The 14,242-nt window shown below is 43.9% G+C and overlaps 1 long non-coding RNA gene across 1 annotated transcript in view; it reads left to right on the forward strand.

Annotated features, from left to right (window-relative positions):
• The window catches only part of LOC116705686 (uncharacterized), a 42,807-nt gene that overhangs the window by 28,216 nt on the left and 349 nt on the right, over positions 1 to 14,242 (forward strand). The gene's annotated exons all lie outside the window — the stretch shown is intronic.

The following is a 14,242-nucleotide window of genomic DNA, read 5'->3' on the forward strand; positions in this document are numbered from 1 at the left end:
TTATTCACCTCTATTCACACACAATGAGGCATATTTTCATATGGCATTTCACATCTACGACAGGTCTACAAAATGAATTTTACAAGAAATTCCAAGTGCAACCGCAACTACATTGGTGCGTCTGCCCCGTTCCTGTTACCGTGGCGGCAGAGGTTTTGCCATGGGGGGGTCGCCAATACAAAATCAACACAGAGGATACACTGATTCCACTGAAAGAAATAGGCATTCACCTTGAAGGAAGGTGGAGTGGATCCCAAAAGGGCTCACGTAGACCAGCACTGTCCTCTTACTGACTCACCATGATAATCTCGGCATAACTACACACCAGTACTCCCCCGCGTCCCCCACTGAGATAGTCGAGATAACCAGGGTCCCTTATCATAGTCCCGGCTCACTCTGCCAGTCGTCTGATCCAACGTTACGCTAAAGACTCGTCACCTCTGTTCGGTTCGACTTGATAAACCACTATACCACTTTCCCTCTCCCCTACCTGAGCACCTGAGAGTGACCTCATCTCCCTCTGAGAGAGCTTACAGCGGGGGGGCCAAAATGTGGGACACACCGCCAGCACATAATGCTGCTCTCTCCTAGAGACTTCACAAGGTACACTGAGTGATTAAACATTACAGATGAAAACACCGCGAGTAGTTCTGGTCCACTGAGGATCAGTCTGGTTTTGGAGTTCTAGGTGCATTGTGGAGAGGTTTCGGGATTATACTTCATCCAAAGTTGGGGGCTGTTCGTCAGTGGAGTCTGTGAAAGTGCACGGAACGCAGTGGTCTCTCCCACCGAGCGGTAGACTGTTCAGAGGTGGTCCCAGCTGTACAAGTCTCCTGTAATCGTGAAAGACACTGCTCCGTCCATCACCACACAATTGTAGTCCGTAAAGTCTGTTTTTGTGACATTGGATACACGGAGAGCTGATGTGTTTGTCACTTGGTATTTCCTCTAACATTGTCCATCACTGATGTCGAACTGTCCCCAAAAACTCTGTCTCCTGTTTCATAAACTAGAGTCCTGTTTGAGCCACTGGACGTCCTGATTACCAGCTGCTCCCTCACATGGCAGGTCCACTGTTTTCTCAGGTTCGCTCCAATAACGATCTATGCATTATAGGACAAAACTCTAATAATGATGGTGTTGTCAGGGTTACCTTGCCCTGGGTCCAGCACTCCTCTCGGTACGAGCCGGAGTCAGACCAGGTCAGGTTGAGGATGCTGTAAGAAGAAGTCTTCACATCGCTGAGCGAGTCGTTGTTTCAGGGGTCCAGGTACTGAGGACTGGTCGGACCAGAGGTCAGAGTGTTCCACAGGGGACCAGGTTCTCCCACCAACAGACTGGAGATCAGGCAGGAGGTGTGGTCTTGGGGGGCTGAAGGTGTAGAGGACCCCCTCTCTGATGAAGAGGTGTTCTCCTGCGGGATGCTGTGATGAGAGAGACCAGCAGGACGGAGAGCTCTGGGACTGAGCCATTCGGCTCCGAGGTCCAGGACCACTGACACCGCTGTCAGTCAGTAGCTCAGACACAGTCTACACCCCCCTCCCCCCCCCCCCCAACCCTCATCAGCGCAGATGCTCTCTTCTTGACTCTTTCATCTCATCGTTAGAGGAATGTTGCAGAGTCAGCTCTCTATCCAGTAATCAACGCCTTTACATGAGTTCAAACCACAGAGGCTGACGGCTCTCATACACACACTCAGAGATAAGAGAGAGGGGGTGTGGTGTGTGTGTGTGTGTGTGGGTGTGTGTGTGTGTGTGTGTGGTGTGGTGGTTGTGTGTGTTCTTGTCTTCAGCTGTCCGTGGAATACAGGCCTAAAAAAAATGCCCAAAATAATCTTAAAGTGCCCATAATTTTATTAAAAAAATCACTTTTTCTGGGGATTTTGGGTGTTATTTGTGTCTCTTGTGTGTTCACGCATACAAACTTGGAAAAAAAACTATCCATGTGTCTTGATGTGACATCCGGTTTCTGTATGTCTCTCGTCTTCGTCTCCGGGTGAGCTGGTAACATCTGGACGGCTTCTACAGCACTAGAGACGAGGTGGCTAAAGTAGCAGCTAGCTCGTTCTCAATGGAAAACACTGCTCCAACAGCCACAGTGACCAGAATCTCCAAAAGAACTACTCTGTCCCTGTTCTACTTCCTGTCCTGTGTGTGCAGGTATCTACAGTGGTCCTGGTCTAGAAGAGTCTCCCAGCTGATCCCAGCTGCCTTGGACTGACCAAAGATGGAAAAGAGTTATCTAGCTGAGGGATTTACCGACTACTGAGCCTGTGCAGCTCCCAACAAAGATAGGACTCGGAAGAGGGATGTCTGCACTCTGGAGCTAAAAACAGAGACCTAAACACAAGGGTGAACAACAGGATCTACAGCACATGTGCAATACAACAAAATATAGTTGTTTTTTGAAAATGAACCATGGAGAAAACTATTGAAATACCTCAAAATACAATAGAACACTTGAACATGAGCAGAATATGGGAACTATAAAATACCTTCATGATGTTGGTCAAACTGAACAATCAGCATTTAAATCAGCTGAGAGGTGTGTGTCCTGGAATTTTGGCAAATAGGTGTTAATTGCGTGTATCTGAAACCTTGTTCCTACTGGAACAAACAACACCCACACAGACAAGAAACACGAACTGAAACAACACACACTGAGACACGGACACAGTGAGACGATGGCCACACACACGGAGACACACACAGCTGAACACACTACAGTCACACTGGAGACAACACACAGTGAAACACAGAGACACAGACACTAAAAAAACACACACACAGAGCACTAGACACACACACACACAACTAACGACAACACACTGAGACACATACAATGAGACCACACAGGACCACAAAACAACACAGCGACACACACACAAGTGAGACAACACCACACAGAGAACCACACCTGAGACCAGAACACAATAAGATCACCACACACTGAGACACACACTCACCAAAAACACACCTGAGACACACATACACTAAAACACACCACCGGACCACGCACACCTAAGGAGAATTGGAACACACACACTGGACACCACTCACTAGAGACACACAAACACACACTGAGGACAACACACAGCTGCAGCACACCCAACACACACACTGAGACACACACACACTAGAGACACTAAACACACATGAGGATCACAAACTACAGCCAACTTTTACATATGGGCTGAAAGCTCTATATACGTTAAATGTATCTTAGAATTAGAAAATATTTCCCAGGCGTTCTTTTTCCCTATTTTTTATAAACATGGTTCTACCTTGGTAGAGGAAACTTTATCATATCTCTCTTCATAACTTCAACGACCTTTAAGTTCTAAAACCAGGTTTATGCCGCGGTCAAAAGCAGAGGAGGGGAGGAGAGAGGAGTGGCCAGGGAAGGAAACGGATGATTGATTAAGCCATAAAAAAATACAAATCAAAAAGGGCCTCAAACCTAAATTAAGGAGATAGGTTGGTAACAGAAATAAATAAACTAAGTCAGAAGATTATTGTCTATAGTCTTTCCCGCCTCTACAGTTTCCTCCCTTTTTTACTTTATGGCTTTCAGAATTGGTACAGGGGTTCCAATCCCAGCCTCCCGCCCAGGAAGGGGGAATTTTAGTTATGTTTATTTAATATAAAAAAAACATTAATCTACTTCAACTTCCTAGGTTTTTTCCACCTAGCTTATTGTCCCATTTTTGTGTCTAAGTGATGTGAACAATATACCTTGTTGAGCTACATTGGAGAAACAAGCTACAAGTTAAGGTAATAGGACAAAGTCAACATTGTACTGTACCTTCTCAAAAGTGCTGTTTTGCACTGAAGGCCGATTAATATTCTAAGTCTCTACAACATTGTGGAAAGGAATTCTAAGGAAAGTCAACCTTTTGTAAAGAGTAAGATCCTTTTTAACATAAACATCTGCAAATTGCATTTCCTAAACCACCAGACTGAAAATAAACTGTATTTTAAGCATCGGTAAAATACCACTATATTCAAGTCGACAAGAAACAAAATAAAACTATGAAAAGCCTAGTGGGTCAGTTCGTTCACTTTTCAACATCACAACTCTAGTTTTGGTGAAATAAACACATAGTACAGGATTAACATGTGAAATATGTTGGCTTAGACACGGCTAAAGTATTGTTTTTTTCTTTGTTTAAATGGAGGCTGGGGGTTTAGCACAGTGACCTTAAGAGCTGTTTCTGGTTTAAAAAGAAAGGTCTTAAAGAAGTTTTAAGGTCTAATCTTTTAGAAATCCTTCCATAATGTTGTCAGACACTTAGAATATTAATCTGAATCTGTCAGTGGACAACAGCACTTTTGTGAAGGTAAATACAAGCTGACAAAACCTGTTAATTACATGTAGCTTGTTTCACTGCTGCCACTGACAGAGATCTCGCTTAATACTGACCAATGTCAAAGATTATTGTTCCCATCAGTCACTTAGAACAACAGAAATAGTCTGGGTTGGAAATAAAGCCTTAAGGTCTACAACGTTTGAGTTTGACGTCAGTATGTGACTTTTTATTTTCCAACATTGCATGTTTTGTTAGTATTCCAGGTTGAGTTGATTAATGTTTGTCATTTTATTTGGTTGTAATGCTAGATGTGGATGTCTCAACAGTTATTACTTAATGGTTTGGTGGATTTTTGTGTTTGAACTAGACCACCCCCCTCCTTCCACAGCTCAGGATGGCCACGGATAGTATACTTGACTCATAAGGTTGACGTGAGGAAGTGCAGAGGAAGCCACCACCAAAATTTGTAGTGCAGGCCTCGGACAAAGGAAAAGAATCACGGGTGGGGACGACTGGAGGCGTGGGATCAGCATTTTGTTTAGCTGTGCAGAAGAAACCAGTTTTTTTAAAAAATCATTGAGAATCATCCTGTGGAAGGGCAATTTTTAAATTGGAAACCTTTTTTACAGGTGTAAACCAGGCACCTCACAATACCGTGTGATATTTGAACACTTATTTTTAGGAAAAAAAAAAAAAATCAAACTGCTTCTTGTCTTGAGTGAACATTGTCTGATTAACCAGAACCATGTTCCCCAATCATATTCTCTGTAACACTGTCAAAACCCCCCTAGGTCTTTGCTGGGGTTGTTGTCCAGAGCCCACGATAACGGACTATGGCTAAGAGTGCAACAAAAACAGGAATGTGGTCAGGGCCCTCCGAGGGAAACTACACACACTGCAGTGTGTGGCTGCAGTTAACAATCATCAGTGTGTGTTGGAAGCTCTTCAGAAAAAAACAGATCCAAGTGACCGTAGCTCAGTGATATGAACAGTCTTCTGCAGGTATGGATTGAACTGTTAATATAACTGTCCTGCAAGGTTTCACACAGTTTGAAACACAACATACAAGAGTGGTGGAAAAAATCCTGGAACCACACCGAGTACTGTAGGTGGACCATTGTGACTCCTGTTTGTAGAGCCACGCTAAGCAAAAGCACAACAAACAACGTAATATTCGGAACTGGTTTTGGATATATACCATGCACTCCATCCGGTTCTGGTGTGGAATGTGAGGATGTTTTTGCCACAGTGGTCATGGGTACTCCATATCATGTCATCGTCATTTGAGGAATGCTATGTGGTGGTGCTCTTGAATGAAGCAAATAACTCTATATAAAGGGGAGAACATGCTGTCATGTTTAGCCAAGTCATTTTGATTTCAGACCATTACACACACAATGAGGATGTCTTAATGTCTGTCCAATGCTGTACATGGAGAACTGCCTGTTTGTGACTTTTCTGAAACAGCAACAAATGTGAATCTGCCTCAATATGTACACTGAAAGCGTAATTATTCAGGAGGACTTATCCGACTTCCATTCTCTCTCTCCGAACCTAATCAGCTGAATGTGGGCATTCCTTTTCCGTTAAACAACCAGATTGGCCCCAATCTCCATGAGCTATCACGTTTTGCATTCACATTTAATGGCCACCATCGCACCCGGCGCAGCGCTAAAGCCGAAGCAAGGGTCGTTGACCAGTTTAGTCAGTACGCAGCATTTCATTGTAGTTATTTGGCTAGGCCTAGGCTAGTGCACGGGGCCTAACGCACTATGCTGTACACACACTGGGATGCACAGCAGCACACACACATGCAACAGATTTCAAAAGAAAAATATGAAATACATTTCTTCTACTCTCTGTCTGTCGTTGTCATTTCACCTGATTGATGCAACTGTCCTCCACGTTCTCATCAATCCCGCACCAGGATCCCCATTATCAGAACACCCGCTTCACATCACATCCACCCAGATTTTCAGTCTTCCTTTATCACCTCACCAGTGTCTAGACTCCATCAGGCAGGGGCGGGTATTCCTAGAGTGCATGGCTCTATGTACAAATAACGTTGCGATTGGACATCTCTTCCGGCAATTGATATGGGGATATCCCCAGTGCTGGAGACATTTTTTGGTAAATCCAAGTTTTTAATAATTATTTCTGAGGTGTTTACAACTTAGTGTTAACTAATAATTGTTGCAACTGGTACTAGCAACACAATATTAGTGCCTTCCTGGAACTAGGCGTCTTGGAAATACCAAAAAACCTACCAGCAACACGGGTGACTGTGCGGGTTTTGCTGGAAGGACCACCGGTACACATGCCTCCTGCGTTCCAGGTCGTCCAGCTGGGAGGAGGCCTCGGGGAAGACCAGGATAGGTGGAGGGATCATATCTCAACCTGGCCTGGGAACACCTCGGGATCCCGCAGTTTGAACTGGTTGATGTGGCTCGGGAGAAGGGAAGTTTGGGGTCCCACTGGAGATGCAGGCCCGCTACCGATATGGATAAGAGGATGAAGATGGCTGGATGGATGGATAGACCACCGGTACAGTAGTGAGAGCTAGAAGCAAGAAGCTAGAAAACAGAGAGAAGACACGCAAAGAAATGGGAGTATTTCAGGCATCTTAGCATCAACGTGACATGTAATTCTACAACTGGCTATGTTGTGTCACTACTGAACTTTAGTACCATCTATGGATTTTACATGGCCAATGCCAAATGCCATGTCTCGCAATATTAACAAAAGTGAAAAAGAATTGTTTTTTCCGCTCCGTGATTGGATCCCATCCAACATTTTTTTGAAACATGTAAGTTTCATGAAATTTGGGCCCAAAGTTTTGCTGTTATCTGCTGACAAACAAACCAAACCGCAAACATAACCTCCTCGGCAGAGGTGAGAAAGACCCAATAAATGGATCCTGAGACAGTAGTACTCACTAGAACCTCTCTACATCAATGGAAATCCACGCTGTTGCGGTGTGTGAGCTTGTGGACCCAGTAGCCTGTCATTAAATGGTGTTGAGTAAGCTGGTTTTTAGCAGGAGTCCCAAAAACAAATCCGGGGGGGGGTGGGGGGGGGAGCCAAATGAAAGAGCAGCACAGTGGTAGCTCTGTAGACTCTGGCCAATGAAGAACAACGGCATGGGACTCCGGTGACGCGACACCCGCATCAACACTATAATAAAGCTCTAATTAACTTGACTTGAAAAGCATAAACAAACTAATAATAAGAAGAAGAAAATTAGAAAACCAGATCACTGTACAAATAACCAAACAGAGCAGTGGTGCTGGATTTAAAGGGGAAGCCCTAGGAACGAAATAACAGAGGAAAACAGGATGGTTATGTTCTAGTCTGATGTATGTGCTGGGTGGTAGAAGAATAGAGAATATGTAAATCAGCATGAGGGTCAAACACTTGTTTATGGAGCCCAGAGCAATGGGCCCAGGGCATAAAGCCCCGACAGGGGTCACCTGTCGGCCCCCCTCACACCACCACCAACACTGGAGCTGGTCCCTTTCGGGGCTCACCCAGAAGAGCGTGCGCCCCGTGTTGGGGTCTGCAGCAGCCCAAGTTCAAATCCGACCTACAGCCACTAGCTGCTGTCATCCCTCTCTTCCCCCTTTATGCCTATCAACTGTAATAAAGGGGAAAAGCCCTCATAAAATAAAAAAAATAAAAAAGTTGTGGCCTTTCAATATGGTACGCCAGAGACTAACCTCCTGCCACACCTCATCAAGCCGATGACACCACGTCCTAGGCATTTCGGGGCGCCCGGAGACCATTACCAAGGCTCAGTGTCCAAATCCGACCTGTGGCCCTTTTTGCTGCCCCCCTTTTCCGTCTACAAAGTGTCCTTTATTAAAGGCCCAGTTTTTCCCATCGTTTATTTGTGGCTTCACTATAACCTCTATACAGTAGATAGAGCAACTAGTCACAGTGCAACACTTGTTATGTTCTTAGGGACAGCTATGAGCCCAAGTATACCCATGCAGAAGTAATTGATATCTTAATGTATACTTTTTGATTGGGGAAATACAATTTACACTCTGTTTGTTATAAAGCACTACACACAGGCCTGGTCTGTCCTCACCCCGCCCTGATGTGAAAACCGGCTCGGCTGGAGCCAGTGACGTGGGGCGTCATGCAGGGCGAGAGGTTCATAATATTATCAGAGTTCATCATGTTCCTGAGAACCTGGACTTCAGGAGACCCCACCAGTGTCTTGTGAAGAGGACTCTGTGTGTTTTGGCCGTTTATGAATTATTAGAGTCTGGGAGAAGATTCGGGGATCCAAATGGCCTTTGTTGTTTCATTCTATTAGGCGTATACGATGCCTCTTCCCTTTTCCCATCGCACGGAGAGAGCATTACGTCAGAGATCAGTCTAGACAGTGGATGCGATACTGGGAAATCAGACTGGATGGTACGATCTATTCCACAGTTTTGACCACAGGTGATATTTTCTTGGATTATGCTTCCTCATGTATGTCACCCTGGGGTCCTAGAATGGTTCAGAAAATGCATGATTCTTTTTTTTTTATAAAATGAGTAAGTACAATCCAACCCGTTGGGTGGGGGGGGAATCACCAGAGGCCCTCCCGATACGATACCATCATGATACTTATGCCACGATGCGGTAAATTGTGATTTTAAACATATTGCAATTCATTACCTTTTCCAACTTTAATTTTTCCCAATTTCAAATGACGTCCCTTAAGGAATCTTAGTCACATCTGTTTTATCTATAAAGATTTGTTTATCTCACTTTAATTTATTGTTGCAACATGGGATTGTAGCACAAATAATAAGAGATTGATGCTTGGTTTCTGTGTCTCGATACAGTATTACCACAGAAAACTTGCAATACGATTGGATTTTTCCCCCACCCTGTGACCAAGCCATTTAAATAAGCGCTAAGGGAGACCTTTAGCGCATAACAAAAACAAAGACACCTGACCAGCGTCTCTATTTTACGGATGGGAGGGAGAATGTGACACATCGTTCCACGCCTCTATTTTTGGTCCCACACACACACTGTGTATTCTTCATGTATTCTTCAATGATGAAAGTGCCATTCACATGGTGGCCACAGAGCTTGAACGACCATACCAGGGCTTTAGTATTAAATTTTCTTAATACATGTTTACAATGCACTGCTGTTAGATTGATTTCACTTAATTTCAGTGGAATAAAACATTCAACTAGCAGAGCTGAAACCTGCTGTAAGGATTGCTGCTTTAAGTCTGGCAACAACCCCCAGTTTGATCACAAAATGCACAACTCAAGCTTTGCATTGGACTGTAAGAAGTAATCCCGCCGCTGAATGTGCAGAAAACGCAGGGTGTGTGAACGCACCATTTATAACAACACAGACAGTAATTGAGTTCCTGGTCATATAGAATAGCTGAGAAGCTCCCATTATGAACTGCTCACTAACCGTCTTTGGACATAATGATGCCCTGTCAACACCCAGAATAGAGGATGATTACAGGTGGGAACTGGGAGGACAAATGAGCAGTCTCAAACATTATGAGAACCTAGACGCCCCCAAGACACACTTCTGGACTTCTTCCACTATCCTGTGAAACTGATTAAGCCCTTAGCCCATGTGAAGAACTTGGGGTAAGAGGACAAAGGACCCAAGAAATAAGATCACAAAAGGGGGGGACCCAAACAAAGAGGAAGACCGCAACACTGTGAGAGCTAAGCTAAAGGCCTTTTAGGGGTGGTGAGTAGAATCCATGGCGTACCCCCCAGACCCTCTGAGTCTACGCTTAGCCACCCTTAGCCATTGCGGCGACTCAGTCTCTCGACTGTGGCTTGGCGTTGCATTTCCCCCCGACTCATCTCCAGGTTCTCTTTCTCCATAAAAAAACAAACTCAAGGAGAGGGGTTGACTTCTCTAGAGTCACTACTCCCTCTGGCAGTAATCAGCGTCACTCTCTCACTCAGGTCCAGTAAGTGGTGCTTAGTAAATGAGAGAAACTACAAACAAAAAGTCTGATATCAGCCAGAAAATCTGTAACTGGTGAGAAAAGAGAAGAGAAGAGAAGAGTAGAGACAAGAAGAGACGAGAAGAGAAAGAGGATAGAGAGAAGAGAGAAAGCCTTTATTGTCATTATACACAAGTGCAGTACCTGTGCAACAAGACTGAAGCAAAACCTTTACAGTGGAACGAAATATAAGAATATAAAATATAAGAATATAAAGTATAGGTAGTACACCTGGTCCCCCCCGGACCTGGTGCACAGTACTAAGAGCAACTATATATAAGAAGTAGCTTGTATACACATTATGCAAAAACTAGTAGCATTAACTAGTATTAATAAACAAATAAATAATATTGCTTCGTGTGACCAGTAGAGATGCTCCAAATCAGTGGAGGGAACTAGAGGAACTGTAGTTGGGAGGAGGAAAACAGATGGAGCTGGAGGTAAAGATGATGAGCGCTCACAGAGAGGGGGGCGGGGGGGGGGGGGGATGGGAACGTCTGATCCCCCCCTCCCCCCACACACACCCACAGTAGTCCATTGCAGTAAATGGGTTGTTCTTGGCCAGTCAGCTCTCAGGGCCTTCATGTCCATACGTAATAGTCAGAGAAATGAGTGGGACTGCAGTGGGCAGATAGGATCACGGGTGTTTCCCTCGCCCTCTGAACCAGAAGGAACACACTAGAGAAACACATGGACTGGGACTGTGGGGGTGGTGTGGTGTGGGGGCGGTATGTGTGTGGTGTAGATAGATTGAATGTCTGATTCGACACAGAATCGCTAGGTTTTTCCCAATAAACATGAAATATATACAGTTTTATAGCAAATTGTTAAGAAAATATTAGCTGTAGACTGTATAAACAGTCTATGACATCAGCTATTAATACTAGTTCCCATTGACCGCTAACTTTTAGTTTTTCTGGATCGAATTTTAATTTTCTTGAGAGGAGTTATTGGTCTTGTTTTTTTTGACACTTTTGTTTCTTCTTCTCTATCTTGGGTGATACTTTCCACATTTTGAGGTTTTGAAGCTTTTTACAAATGTCTGGCAATTTTTGCAACGTTTTTTTTATAAAAAATGTTTTCAAATGCAATAAGATTGAATTTCAATAAAAGTAGTGGATGATCCTCTCTTAACTTTCTGGAAGAGGAGGGGGAACGATCACTTTACTTTTTTTTATGTGGTTGAAAAAAAAATTATAGAAACTTTTTTAATCGTGGCCCGATGTTGTATGGTAGCGGCGGCTTTATGGATACCCCCACCCCCCACCCCCCCTCCCAGTTACTAAGTGCCGAGCCGCTGCAGCTGTCGGACATCATAACAACGGCACACTTCCTGTTGGCTCCACAGGAAGTTGAGGAATGAGAAAACGAGGTCTCCAAATCACCGTGCATCACTTTCACCCAACGCCACGGTTCCTGGAAAACACTGAGTGGTCATATTTGGGTCATATTAATATCTCCGATCAATACGCTGCAGACTTTCTATTTAACTGATCTTTTTTGATTTGTTGAGAACAGTGATGAGGCCATCCTGAAGCTTTTTACATCATGGAATTAGTGTCTTTGTAAAATAAATGAATTATTATGACTCTATAAGTCAAGTCACATAATCTCCATATCTAATAGCTTTGTTCTTAGTTTAGCCAGATAGCTAACACGCGGGGGGGGGGGTCCATCGACCCACTTTTGGGTCGCGGACCCAGCAGTTGAGAATTACTGCATTATGTAAAAACTAAATAAACCAACCAAAATGTCTTTTATGGCTTAAAAGGAAACTAAAGAAAAAATCAAAAAGTACTAAATATAGCTAAATATTAATTGTTCATCTTATCTTTACTTACATGTAAATGGTGAACATCCTGAATGTATGTATCTATATTAGCATATATTGTTACATATAGTTCCCTGACATTCCAGGTGGAGGGCAATGGAATGGCTCTGTATGCATGGTGGTGGGGGGTTTACAGTGAGTGGGACAGAAGCATCAATATTTTATATTTATATTAAAAAGTAAATGAACAGTCCCCTCAGCTCTGTCTGCTGGATGTGTAAATAGATGAATGAATACATGTTGCCAATGCGTTACCAAATTCATAGCAGGTAATAATCACTATTGTGTCCACAGCAGGTTGCTGCAGCCACGATATTTTTCCACCTATCCAAAGTTGGAGTTCTATCAATGTTAGAGGCAGAATCCCTGTATATATTATAAAATATGGGGGCTACCTGTTACGCCCATGCATAACGGGTAGACCCCCATGTTTTATGTTGGGGAACAAACAAGAATCGGTGAACGTAAGTGTTCTGTTCATCATTGAGAAGAATACTTGAGTGACCCAGTGCATGGGTGTGGAGACAGTAAAGACGTCAGAGAGGGGGAAATAAAGACAGAATCTTCTTCAAAGGGAGGGGGACACTACGGATACCTTTGGTCCCAATGGGGACGAATGAGACTGAGCTTGCGGTTTCTAATAAAGTTTTGTGTAGTTGTCTTGTTTTAGTCTCCTACATCATGAGACATGTCTGGAAGTGTGTGGCTCCTCGGTGGGATGTACTGGTATGGCCACATTAAAATCCCAGGACTACAACTCTAAACTAGCCAACTAGATCCTAAAGATCATAAAATACAGCATCGAGGCAACACAATGGACTCAAAACAGCATGGTGTTTTTTTCCAAGTGTGTATGCACTGGTGAAGCACCAGAGACACAAAATAACACCCCAAATCACAGAAAAAGTGATTTCTTTTCATAATATGGGACACTTTAAACTGGTCACATTCAATTAGCATGAAACCAGAATGTTCCTTTGAACAAACATGAATGCCATATTGTGGGATAGGCACTACGTGGCGCCACTCCTCCAGCCAGGTGCCAGTGTCCTGCAGCACAAGCAGATGGGTCGGATCAACTGGAGCTCTGGACCGAGGTGGGTGGAGGCAGACCGCACAGGAGTGGCTCAGTCTGGGACTGAAAGGCCGTGCATCGTGAATACACCAATAACCAAATCATGTTTACACTTTACAGAGTGGACGTATAGAATGGGGAAGCTGGTGGGGGGGGGGGGGGGACGTGGCTGGGGGAGGCTGAGGGTCTGGCAGCTGGAGTGCTGCGGTTCACCTCGTGCCACACACCCAATATATCTAGTACATATCACATAATATTTGTAGGATGTGACTTATAGCACTAATAATATAATTGACTGGATTAAATAGAATTGCATGACTACAGAGAGACTAAAATACAATCTCCGTGGACTAAAACTAGACTAAAATAGTCGTGGATAATTCTGACTTAAATAAGATAAAATGCTCGACTTTTAACGACTGAAACTTGACTAAACTAAAAAAAGTTATGACCAAAACTAAAATGACAGCTTGTCACAAAGACTGACTAAACAAATAAAAAACAGGCATAAACAAACCTAGCGTGCACACCCCCACCCCCGCCTGTTTAACGTAACGAACAGAGTGTTTCCCTACCGTGTGTGATGTCCAGGTCTCCGTCCTCATCCAAAAAGGCTTTACCTTTCCTCTCGCCGTCCTCTCCTTCCTCCCCTTCTCTCGTTCTCTCAGCAGTCTCTGTGGGCCTTTTGTGTCTTGATCTCCGTCTTCCCTGGTGGTTCATATTCCTCCACTCCTTTAAGCTCCACTCTGGAGTCCCTGCCGTGCTTTTCCCCATCTGACAGGATCTGAATTTTGAGATGAACACTGAATGGAAAAACACACAACAAAGTGAGAAAGGTGAACGGCAAAGTTCACAAAAAAGATGAAGAGTTGACTGGAAAAGTGACAATAGGATTTAATCCATACAGCGAATATGGTCCCGACATCTTCATTAACGAGCATTAACTCATTCATCAAACACATAGGGGGGTTTAAAATGTCTGATTAGATGCTCTCTGTTTTCAGAAATTATCAAACTAATACTTTGGTGCGAAAG

Source organism: Etheostoma spectabile, chromosome 17 (assembly GCF_008692095.1).
Source record: "Etheostoma spectabile isolate EspeVRDwgs_2016 chromosome 17, UIUC_Espe_1.0, whole genome shotgun sequence".
Taxonomy (NCBI): Eukaryota; Metazoa; Chordata; class Actinopteri; order Perciformes; family Percidae; genus Etheostoma; species Etheostoma spectabile.